Source organism: Delphinus delphis, chromosome X (genome assembly GCF_949987515.2).
Source record: "Delphinus delphis chromosome X, mDelDel1.2, whole genome shotgun sequence".
Lineage (NCBI taxonomy): Eukaryota > Metazoa > Chordata > Mammalia > Artiodactyla > Delphinidae > Delphinus > Delphinus delphis.
Genome location: NC_082704.1, coordinates 108,204,726 through 108,217,158, shown reverse-complemented (window position 1 = coordinate 108,217,158; position 12,433 = coordinate 108,204,726). Strand labels below are relative to the sequence as shown.

At 34.7% G+C, this 12,433-nt stretch overlaps 1 protein-coding gene across 8 annotated transcripts in view; it reads left to right on the top strand.

Moving 5' to 3' along the window:
- CNKSR2 (connector enhancer of kinase suppressor of Ras 2) overlaps window positions 1–12,433 on the top strand; it is a 258,494-nt gene that overhangs the window by 158,117 nt on the left and 87,944 nt on the right. The window lies entirely within an intron of this gene.

The following is a 12,433-nucleotide window of genomic DNA, read 5'->3' as shown; positions in this document are numbered from 1 at the left end:
GATAGCTAACTATTATGAAAATAATTTGCAAAAGTGTAGGAAAATAATTTCCAAAAATTTCATTACCCCTTCCAAATTCAAGCATTTGATTTCAGGCAAGCAGAACTAGATCTGTTCGAATATGTTTTTCTATATGTTTTGTATTTCCTGACACTATAATAAACATGCATTTATATAGACATGGCCTTAACACACTTTAGGAAAAGATTGCTAAATTGAGGGGTACAGTTAGCAACAATGTGTATGCCCTTTTTAAATGAGAGAGCATATAATAGGTTTTACTTTCCTAAAACAATAAACAAGAATGATTTCTGGAAATACAGATATAGTAGGTGAGGCAACCTAGATTAGTGATCGCTGGCATTGACTTTATCATCAGCCATACTTGGTAATCCTGACTGCCATCTAATTAGTCCAGTGTGACCTTAGGAATGTTACTCAAGGCCTCAGTTTTCTCATTTGTTAAATGAAGATGATAATATCTGCCTCATAGACTTTCTGTTAGAATTTAAGGACAACACACTGTAAATTGCCTAGAAAGTGCCCAGTATGTGCTAGATATTTCTTTTCACTGTTGTCATTATTACATAGAGACTTTAATGCTGCTGAGAAAATAGATCTTGAGTGTTTTTACCACAAAAAAAGGGTAACTATTTGAGATGATAGATGTGTTAAATAGCTTGATTGTGGTAATCATTTCACAATGTTTACATATAATATCAAATCATCATGTTAATATATGCAGTTTTTATTTGTCAATTATACCTCAATAAAGCTAGGGAAAAAAAACAAAGAACTGAAATATCTCAACAGGTAAATAATAATAATATGAGCCATTTAAAAGTCTTTCAAGAATAAGATGGAGTGAATAAACAGAAAGTTCAGGAAAAAAAAGAAACTTTAATGTGAAAGTAAAAGGGTGAAAAAAGATAGCATTAAATCACTATTTGGTCTCATCTGCTCATGCTTCAAAGGCAAAGATTCAAATTTGATGAGATCAGTTGCTTGGCAACTTTTCAGAATGGTAATATTTCCCATCAGCTTTCCCTTTTCACTGTTCACAGACTCCTTGCCCTTGCTGTTCCATCATAGCACATTTCTGTGCATAGAAACCTGCTAAAAGGTAGACACAGTTGGCTGAGTCCCTTTGTGGTTGTGAGTGGTCATATTTTATAAGAATAGGATAAAAACATTTTTTTACAGTAATATTATAGAATAATATTGGTTTGAAGGAATTCAGACCTTTTCTGATTTATTGAAAATCCAGGACCTCACAAAAAGCACGTGAACGAATGCAAGGTTGGTATTTTACAAGTGCTCCTCAGAAATGTTATTTGTACACACTGTGCATTGAGGAAAATTAATTTCTGTAATATTATACCTGAACATTTTCCACCAGAGTAGTTGGGACAAGAGAAAACCAAATACCATGTCCCTTTTATCCACTTGAATAGCAAATGGCTTGAAGTGATTTAACAGTAGCATGGTGAAGGACTTATGGGCAGTGATACTGTGAACTGAGTTTTATCAGTGTGAGGTAGGGATATGGTCTGAAGGTTCCAGGGTCTCTCATACTTCAAAATCACCTTTCTCTGTCTTACAACTTCATTCTATCTTTTGGGCAGTTAAATTAGAATTAATAACATTATTTCAAACATTTCTGAAAGGTACACGTAATACATTTGCATTTCTTTATTTCCAAATAGAAGCTTGTTCCCTTTACTGTGATTTTTGCATATAAATTATCTTCTTTATCAAATAAAAGTTCAGCTGTCATTCATCAGCTATGCTAGAGAGAAAAGAAAATGGGATTCTAACCACAAGAAATTTCTGTGCTCAAGTAAAACGCACTACTTCCAAAGCAGAACTAAACATAGAAATAGAAATTAGTGAATCAAAAATTCAGAAATATGAGATATGTACTATACTCACAGGAATTCTTATTCCTTTGGACTTATTTAATACACTTCATAAAGACTGCATGTTAGTTAGCTTCACAAAATAATTTTGAATATCAAGGTGATGGTGATAAGGGACCATGTAACTGATGGAAAAGTAGTTCAGCAATATTTTGGCATAGAAATAGAAAATAGTCTGTTCCTAATGTAAAAATTAGAGTAATCACCTAGGGAAGGCACTCTTCTTTAATTTGTATAATTTTACTGATAGAAATAGAGCATGAGTTTTGAGGTCAGATAGACCTGAATTTGGTGCCAAGGCTTGGCCTTTAATAACTGATTGACCTTGTAATTGAGCCTTAGCCTCACTGTGTTTTTGTTTCCTTATCTGTAAAATGGGATAGCAATACTACTTTTAGTGTTTTTATGAGCATTAAATGAGATACTATATCTCAAGTACTTAGCACTGGTCTTGCCTCATAGAAAGTACTCAAGAAATGGTGCCTAGGGACTTCCCTGGTGGTCCAGTGGTTAAGACTTCGCCCTCCAATGCAGTGGGTATGGATTCGATCCCTGGATCGGGGAGCTAAGATCGCACATGCCTCACGGCCAAAAAACATAAAACAGAAGCAATATTGTAACAAATTCAATAAAGACTTTAAAAAAAAAAAGAAACCATGCTTACAAGAAATGGTGCCTAAATGGCATAATAAATTACTGCTGCTCATAAATGAAAGTGTCTCAAAGATTCTGAAGTGCTGATGGATCAAATTAACACTTCCTCCTTTCCTGTGGAGGGACTTAATAAAGAACAAAAGGAATGGAAGTATTCCCTCGGTTTGGTCCCTCTACCTACCCAATAAATAACCAGCCATTTAAATCATACCAATTAAAAGAAATATAGGATTTGCTTGTTTCTTTCGGTTTGGTTTTGAAAAGTAGAAGGAAGAGCGTCAAATAGCTCATAACACTAGAAACCTTCGTGATCCAAGTCTTCTTTTAAGTTCTGTTATTGAAATCACTGCCTCATATGCTAGGCAGAAGGGCCTAGTTATAACCTCTCAGCATCAAAATTTTGAAAACAGTTCAAACCCCACACTTTTTTAAAGTTTAAGATTAGTTGCTTTTAAAAAAGGATAGTGAAAATAATATGTGAAATAAGTTAAATAGTTGGAGACTTTCAAAGAAATGAAACCTGGCAAGATCAGATTGCCCTGAAAGAATTGAAGGTACTAGGTAATAGATAAAACAGTAAGCTTAAGAAAAAAAAAAAAAAACTTTTAATAAAGTTCCAGAATATTAATATGTGGATAAAAAAGAAGGATTAGCAAACCAAATCAGCAAAGCTGATGCAACTATTAGAGGAAAAGAAAAACTCTTCAAATGAATTAACACAAAGATATTAGTGCTTCCCTTAAAGACAAAATGGGAAAGCCAAGAATAGAAACAGTCCAACTCAGAGATTCTCAACTGGGGTCAGTATTGCCCCCTAGGGGCATTTGGCAATTTCTGGGGACATTGGTAGTTGTCATAAATGGGAGTGGAGGTGCTACTGGTATCTAGTGAATAGAGGCCCAAGATGCTACTAAACATCCTACAATGAATAGGGCAGCCCCCAACAATAAAGAGTGATCCAGTCCAAAACATCAAGAGTGCTGCTGTTGAGAAACCCTAGCTAAATTAAAAAGAATCAGTTGCAGACAAATTGAATACAGAAGCAGATGTATATGACTAGAAAATCAAAGAGCCCTTGTATGACATAGGACCAATTGCCTTTTTTTTATTCAAAGAATCTGGGAACTTACTGCTCTGGAAGGATAGACCTGCATTTACTCAAACTTAGCATATTCTCTATAAGGTTGTGAGTATCTGAGATGACTTACCCTGCTCTATAGTAGAAAACCTAATCATGACATCCCCTGGAACAGGAGGGAACTCATTGTGCCTAGTTGAAATCGGAATGCACTTTCCCTCAATGGGAAAAAGATATAATAAATGGCAGCAAGGTGAAATTTAAATAGAGTGGTTAGTGTCTGCTTTCAGATCACAATGTGGCTTAAGTAATCCAGCATTTTCCTATGTATGTTCTTCAGATCACTAGTTCTGAAAGAGAATCTTTGTAAATGAAAGAGATTACGTGGTTAAATAAGATTGGGAAGCTCTGCATATTTTATCCCCCTCTTGGAGATTAATAAATGCACATTAGCATACTAAAGGCTTTGAAAATCTTGTTGAATTGGGGTTAGCTTATTGTTTCCCACATGTATTTGTACATTGCATCTTTTTTGGTTTTGGTCACAAAATATTTATTAACCTCCCAATGGAACTAATGTTTGATGGAATATATTTTGGAAAGGCTGCAATAGAGTTGCAGCTCCTCTTAAAGACCAATATACCAATGCTAAAATTTCTTTGTTTTAAGTTGCAAACAGCTGACCTAACAGATAAGCATTTGGAAAAGCCTCTATTCTTAACTTGAAGTCTGCCCCAGCAGACAGCTTGTTGAATGTCATCTTCATTTTTATTGTGCAGAAAAGCCATTTTCTAGAGTAAATCTTATTTGTGATGAAAGTCCAAACTAAAGTAATAAATATTAACTGGAAAGATCAGTGCATGGCTCGTCATAGAATTACTGGTATCACTGCAAAACAATTTGCTAGAATCATGAAGGAAATAGAACCCTGGGGATAGAAAATGTCAAGTGTTATAGCCAATCTTGTTAAAAGAGAGATGACTAAAAATTATACACTGATTATCTTAATGACTGGAGACATTAGAGGAAATAATTAAAAGAACATACAGCCATTTAAAAGTATGACAACCTAGCATCACTTTATAAATAACACATCATGTCAAACCAGTTTATTTTCAATCTTTGTTAAGGGATGGACAACAAATACAGTTACATCTACAGTTTATGTTCTGATCCTCCATTAGTTCTTTACCTAGCCTTTAAGAACTTTTTGCAAGAGTTGCAAACTGGCTGGGAGTATACTTTTTTAAAAAGCAGTAATCATACATGTCAGTGAATTATTTTTGAAGAAAAATGAATTGGATTTTTGTGTAATGCAATGGTCTTGAATTCATCACTGAGGCAATTTAATGCAGTGAAAAGAGTACTGAAATAGAAGTTCAAAGTCTACATTCAGAGGCTGACTCCAAAACTAATTATCGGCGAAATCCTAAGAAATTAACTGTGGTGTGTGTGAAGTTTTTCATCTCTACCTTTCTTTCTAACTTCACTGACTAATATGATCCCAAAGAGAAAAATATGTGAAAGGAATTATAAAGTTATTACGTCGTTTTGTTTATTTCAAATGAGGGTCTTCAATTGAGGGTCTTAATCATTGTCCTTTTCGCTTTTCATGAGAAGGGGTGACTGTCTTCTATAGGTTGATAAGATTTTCAAGATACTGCTTTTACTAAGATCTTTAAAAATAGTTTGCTTTAATTGTAGTTTTTAACTTGAAAATGGGATGTTTTTAACCAAATACTATTTACCCCACATCATCTTTCTTTCCCACAGTTGTATTGCTGAGCACAGCAGGGGGCAAAAGTATTTAGCAGAGCTCATTGTTTTTTTACCCACCAGAGCCTTCAAAAGAGAACCCAGAACTCTTTTGCCGCTTAGACCGTATTTAAACCATGTGAATCCTTCCCCGTCTCTATGCACAGTGGCAGCATTTCGACTAAAATAACCTTTCTGAACTCCAGTGTGTACAGCACATTTGCTCTCTTGGTAGAATGTAATTTGATTCAAAATGTAATTAGCCTTGGAATCAAGTGTTAAAAGTTCCCTATAATTTTTGATGCAGTTCAAAATTTTCTCCTTCAACAATTTTTATGTGAGTCCCCATTTGAAGTCTAGATAACCTTTAGGAAGCAATAGGAAAATTCACAAACAAGATGTAGCTTATTCTTTGAAATGAGATTTTAATTGTTTTTGTTCTCCATTAATGCAACTGAGACGATTTCAAATTAATAATCATTAGGTTTGTATTTGATTTATATTATAAGGCATTAAATCCAGTACTTAAATAATCATCACATTGTGATGTTTACAAGCCACTTTTTCCCCAAGCTCTTTTATCCAGAAATGAAAATTTAAAAATATGGCCCTAGGGATCAGAGTGCCCAGTTTTTACTTATTTTACTAGATCCAGATATGTTGCCTTTATCCTTAAAAAATTACTGACTTTCCACTTAATTCAATTTTACTCCTCTTTAAATGTGTGATTCTCTACCTTAAATAATCTCGGGATGTTTTCCTAGAAATGCAGTCAACCATCTGAAAGCAATTTTTCTGTCTGGTATGTGGGGAGTTTGATGGCATGTATGTGGCATGCTTATAGCTTAACATTCCTTAATACACTCATTTTCATCAAAATATTGGCTAAAATATTCAGAACAGATGTGTATATGTGTGTATGTACATATTTTTTCTCCTTAGCCTCTAGAGAAAGCTTCTTTTGTGAGCATTAAAGGATATATCAGACGTAAGGAGAAATTTCTCTGCAGTCTTTTTTTTCAACTCTTTGACAACTGTAATTGAGAAGATTACTTCTCAGATGCTGTATATCACCCTGAAACTTAATGATTTTAGCATGTTGGGGACAGAGTTTTTAAAAGGTAGGGGAGGGATACAATTGAAAAAGGCAGCAATTCAGTAGTATTTCAGCATACATCATGGGTAGCTTAATATGGGAATGTTTCTAGATAAGAAATCAGGAGGCAGGACTTCTAGTTCTGGCTTGATTACCAAACAGCTCTGTTAGGCTCAATTTGTTAGAATAATGAAAGTGGTTGGTCAGGTTCCTTAGAAGGAAGTGAGGGAGGGAGAGTGAAAAGGAGGGGAATGGAAAGTTGACAGGAAGGAAGGGGAAGGAAACTTTGAAAATAGAAACTAATGGTATAGCTTGGACCTTTTTAGTCCAATGTATGAGGAAGGTCCCCTGTTTACTTTCTTAACAAGTAATCAGTTAACAAATATTGAGCTGTTACTATGTTTAAGGCACTGTGCTAAGTGCTGGGAATACCACGGGTAGACAGAGAAATTTTTGTTCCTTTGTGAAATTTACATTCTAGAATAGGAACAGAATTGAAGCAACTAATTTAATAAATACTTATTTGACTATAACTGGCATGCTATTTTAAAAAAGCTACAAAAGAAAATAAAAACAAACATAGAGGAACCCAACCTAGAACAAGGTCAAGGAGAGTATCCCTGAGGAAATGACATTTTTGCTTAGCTCTGAAGGATGCATGTGAGTTTAGGAAGAGAAGAGGAGACAAAAACCAGAGGAAGACAGAATCCTGGGTGCCAGGTAAAGAAAGTGTTTCAAGAAGGGAATAATCATCTGTGTCAAATGTTGCAGACAGATCAGAAAAGTCAAGGGTTCTGAGAATTGTCTATTGGATTTAGCAACATGGAAGCACTAGTGACCCTGACAGTAGTAGTTTTAGTGGAGTTCAGGGGGCAAGAGCTTAATTGGAGAAGGTTCAAGAGAGAGGAGGAAATTCCACATATAAGTGAGATCATACAGTATTTGTCTTTTTGTGTCTGGCTTATTTCACTAAGCATAATGTCCTTCAGTTTCATCCATGTCATCACAGATGGCAAGCTTTCCTTCTTTTTATGGCAGAGTAATATTCCATTGTATACATATACCACATTTTCTTTATTTATTCATCTACTGATGGACACTTGTTTTGTTTCCATATCTTAGCTATTGTAAACAGTGTTACAATGAACATGAGAGTGCAGATATCTCTTAGACAGACTGATTTCATTTCCTTTGGATATATACCCAGAAGTAGGGTTGCTGGATCCTATGGAAGTTCTATATTTAATTTTTTGAGGAACCACTCTAATGTTTTCCATTGTATACTTGAATTTTGCTAAGAGAGTAGATCTTAAGTGTTCTCACCACACATACACACGCACACACATGCAGATGGTAACTATATGAGGTGAAGGATGTGGTAACTTGATTGTGGTAATCATTTCACAGTGTGTGTCTGTGTGTGTGTGTGTGTGTGTGTGTGTGTGTGTGTGTATAATCACATTGCAAACCTTAAAAAGTCATGCTGTACAGCCTTAATGTATAACATTTGAATTTGTCAATCATACCTCAGTAAAGCTAGGAAGAAAAAGAGGAAGAGAGAAATTGGAGACTGAGAATAGAAGTGAGACTTTAGGAGTCTTTCTCTAAAGGGGACCAGAGAAATTAAGTGGTAGCAGGGTGGCTGTTTATTGTTGAAAAAGGGTTTTTTTTTTAAGGTTAGAGAAATTACAGCATGTTTGTATGCTAGTGGGAATCATTGGGTCGAAAGGGAAAAATTGATGCTACAGGAGCAAGTAAGGTAGAATTGCTCAAGAGATGCCCTTGAATAAGAAAGAGGGAGTAGAATCCAGTGAACAGTCCCGTAATTTGGGATCTCCCTAATGTCTAGCATCCTTTCATTCAAGCATTCAAAAGAAATTTAATGAATACTTGCTCTGGGTCAGAATCTTTGCCAGGAACTTCCATAACAAAGATATGTAAGTTCCTGCCAAAAAGTAGAAAAACCCATAAACAGACAGATACAATACAGTATAATTAAGGATCATATATACAAAAGGCACTAGGGAAGAGCTAAGGGAGCCCAAGAGAGTGAGCAATTAACTCTGCCAAAGAGCACTGTAGCATTTGTAATAGCATTGAAAATGCTTTACTGTCTAAGGAAAAAGTTGGTTTATTTTCAAGCAATTCTGTACACTAGTATTAAAACATAGCAATTTCATATTAAAACAGAGTATTAGATCATTATAAGGCATTCCATCACATCAGTATTCTTTTTTTTCTTAGTAGATTACCAGTTTATTATAAAAGGATATAACTCAGGAACAGCCAGATGGGAGAGATGTATAGGGCAAGGCATGGGGCAAGGGCTTGGAGCTTCCATGCCCTCCCTAGGTGCGCCACTCTCCTAGCATCTCCACCTGTTCAGCAGCCTGGAAGCTCTCCAAACCCTGTCCTTTTTTGGGTTTTATGGAGGCTTCATTGCATAGGCACAATTGATTGAATAATTGGTCCTTGGTGATTAAACTCAATCTCCAGCCCCCTCCCATCTCTGGAGGTTGTGGGGGGGTGGGGGATAGGACTGAAAGTTCCAACCCTCTAATCACATGGTTGGTTCTTCTGGCAACCTGCCAATAATTGGAATATTAACCATTGTCTTTGGACAATGGATCCCTGTCCGACCCTATCTCGTTAATATCACTACTCTCCTGAATTATCTATTTATTGTTTCTTTGCTTTTTTAGAATAGTTTTTATCAATTTACACATGTGCCTTATAATATGCTGTTTAGTTTGGCTTGTTCCTGGACTTTCTAAAACTCCTATCTGCTTTTTCTTTTTAGATTTAATATATCTTTATTTTATTTTTAACCATTTTTATATTGAAGTATAGTTAATGTACAATGTTGTGTTAGTTTCAAGTGTACAGCAAAGTGATTCAGTTGTGTGTGTGTGTGTGTGTGTGTGTGTGTGTGTATACATATCTATACATATATATGTATAGGTATGTATAGATTCTTTTTTGAATTCTTTTCCATTATAGATTATTACAAGATATTGAATTATAGTTCCCTGTGCTAAATATTCTTTAAATTATATTTAAGGTTCTGTTTGTGTTTAATTGCAGCTAAATATAGTTCATTATTTTTAAAAAGCTACTTGCCATTAATTTCAGAATAAAATTCAAACAAAATCCAAAAGTATTTATCTTTGACTTCTTGAACATTTATTAGATTACAATAAGAAATACAGTGCACAATTCCTGCCTCTATAGAGATCTCAGTTAGAATGCTCCAGATGTACAACAGATATGAAAAGCCAAGTAACAGAATAATAATTTAACTATGAGATACTAGCACAGATTTATCACAAGGTTTATGATGATGTGTCAAATGAACTCTATAATTAATAAATGTTTCATGCTTAAAGGAATAAAAAATTTCTGTAAGAGGAAGTAGTCAGCAAAATTTTTAAATGGGCTTTTATCTTCATGTTTTTACTATATTCTTGACTATTATTAATTTTCCTTATGAATTAGTAAATAGCGTTATTACATAAAGAGATACCTTTCAATTTTCCAAATTATTTTTCAGAGATTTATTACTAATTTATGCACAATTACGTCGGAATGAGTCAGATGTGTTTAATAAGGCTTAAAAGGTCATACGAGCATAAAAATACTTTGCCTGTATTAATAATAGTGTACATTTGATTTAAATCTAGCAATAATGCATGTAGAACTCTTTTTCTTAGCATCACTATAGCATCAAACCATAAAGATTTTTTTCCATTTGAACTTTGCTGTTATGAAATTAAAACACTGCTATAAATACACAGTGGCAAGCATTTCCAAGCTGCAATCAAAGATCTATATATTTAAAATTAGAAATAATTTAAGCCATTGTCTATTTTTTAATTTGCCAAAGACTGTTGTTTACTAAATCTATTTCAATACTTTAGCACAATAAAAAATTTATAAAAGCATTGTTTATAAGCAACATTATTTGTTATAACTAAACAAATAATACACTTTACTTTTAAAAATACTTATTTTGATTTGCATTGCTAAAATTCACAGCTTTATTAACTAGTAAAAGCAAAAACTTGATGTCCCTATAAAAAGTAAATTTTAATTAAGACTTTTTATCTCAGTTTTTTGTCTGGTTCAATGTATTTTCCTCAATTTTGTATCAGTAATATACAGTATACTTCTGTTTAAAAAAAATCACTCCATAAAAAGTCAGTGTTTAAACCTTCTGCAAATTTTTTTCCTATGGTGAATGATATAACCAGACATAGCAAAGGCTTAATTACATTCTTTCTTGGCTTAGTTCCATGAAAATCTCAGAGAATATGACGTGAAATACAACGAATACAATTATATATTTTGTATTGTATGTGAGAAGTTTCTTCTTGTTTTTGTGCACATTTATTTGACTCCAAACAACCAATCAATTCTTCAAAAACTATCAGACTATTTTCTTTCTTAGCGAGAGAAAGTTAAAACAACGCTTATTTGTTGGATTTTTCACTTTTCAAAAGATTTTCTTAGTGACATGTAGAAACAGTGTTAGAGCTGTTAACTATTTCAGTTTCAGTGCCCATGCTGAAATGGAGTTTATCCTTAAAACCAGATTCTAAAGAAATGAATTGTAAGAACTTTGAAAATATAGCACTCATAACATTGAAAAGCTGGAGGACCGATTTTGGAAAGCAGTTGAATAGACATGACAAAGTGAGACCTTTCCTAAAACCTTTATGCCACCCTGGATGGGCAGAATATATTGACGTGCATCAGCTTACCCAAATTCCCTCTGTAAAATTGCAGAAATCTACCCCATGAAAATTTGGAAACTGAGATGATCATTTATAAAGTTGTTTGCACACCTTGAAAGGAAGCCATTAAATAAATACTTCGTTGGGGGGGCCCATTAATAATTTTATCATGTCTAGGGCTTCCCTGGTGGCACAGTGGTTGAGAGTCTGCCTGCCGATGCAGGGGACACGAGTTCGTGCCCCGGTCCGGGAAGATCCCACATGCCACGGAGTGGCTAGGCCCGTGAGCCATGGCCACTGAGTCTGCACGTCCAGAGCCTGTGCTCCGCAACGGGAGAGGCCACAACAGTGAGAGGCCCGCGTACTGCAAAAAAAAAAAATAACAGTAATAATAATAATAATAATTTTATCATGTCTAGTTCATCCTCAGACTTTCAAAGAGCTTAGGAAAATATACTAAGTAAGCTGTATCAGCATACATAATTAAATGCCATAAGATTGGCACATTTTCCTTAAGAACATAATGAGAAAGAAGTATCTTGATGGATTTTTTAACTCCATGGAGTGTTCATAGCAATTTGATTGTGAAATGTATCTGGGCAAGGAGCAAAGTGAAGAGGACATACAGTGACCAGGAGGTGTTGAAAGGTGGGAAGATTGGTAGATTAAAGGAGGAAGAATTGTTGGAATGCTGTAGGGGGTGTGCTAAAAATGCAGAAGGTGGTAGGAAATTGGGGTACTGGGAAGAATTACAGCCTTTGCAGGTGACAAGATTAAGCATATGACCACAAGAATGGGTGGAGGAGAGAACCTCAAGAAACTGAGAGGCCAAAATATTGGAGGGTGAATATTGAAGTCACCAAAAATTACTACAGAAGTAGTGTTTGAGTGCCTGGGTTTGAACCCTGGTACTACACACTTACCTACTGTGTGTCCTTGGGTAAATTACATAACCTGTCCCAGGCTCTTCATCTGGTAGAATGAGGGTAATAGTGTATTTCTCATAATTTTGATAATTAAACAATTTAATACTTATAAAACCCTTAGACAATATGTGGCATATGGTAAATGATATATACATGTTAGTACTATTATCATGATCATCATAATCATCATTATTATTATGACCCAGTCCCACATGAGTCTTTAATTTTCATTCATTCAGAATTTATTAACCTTCACAAAGGCCAACTGTAAT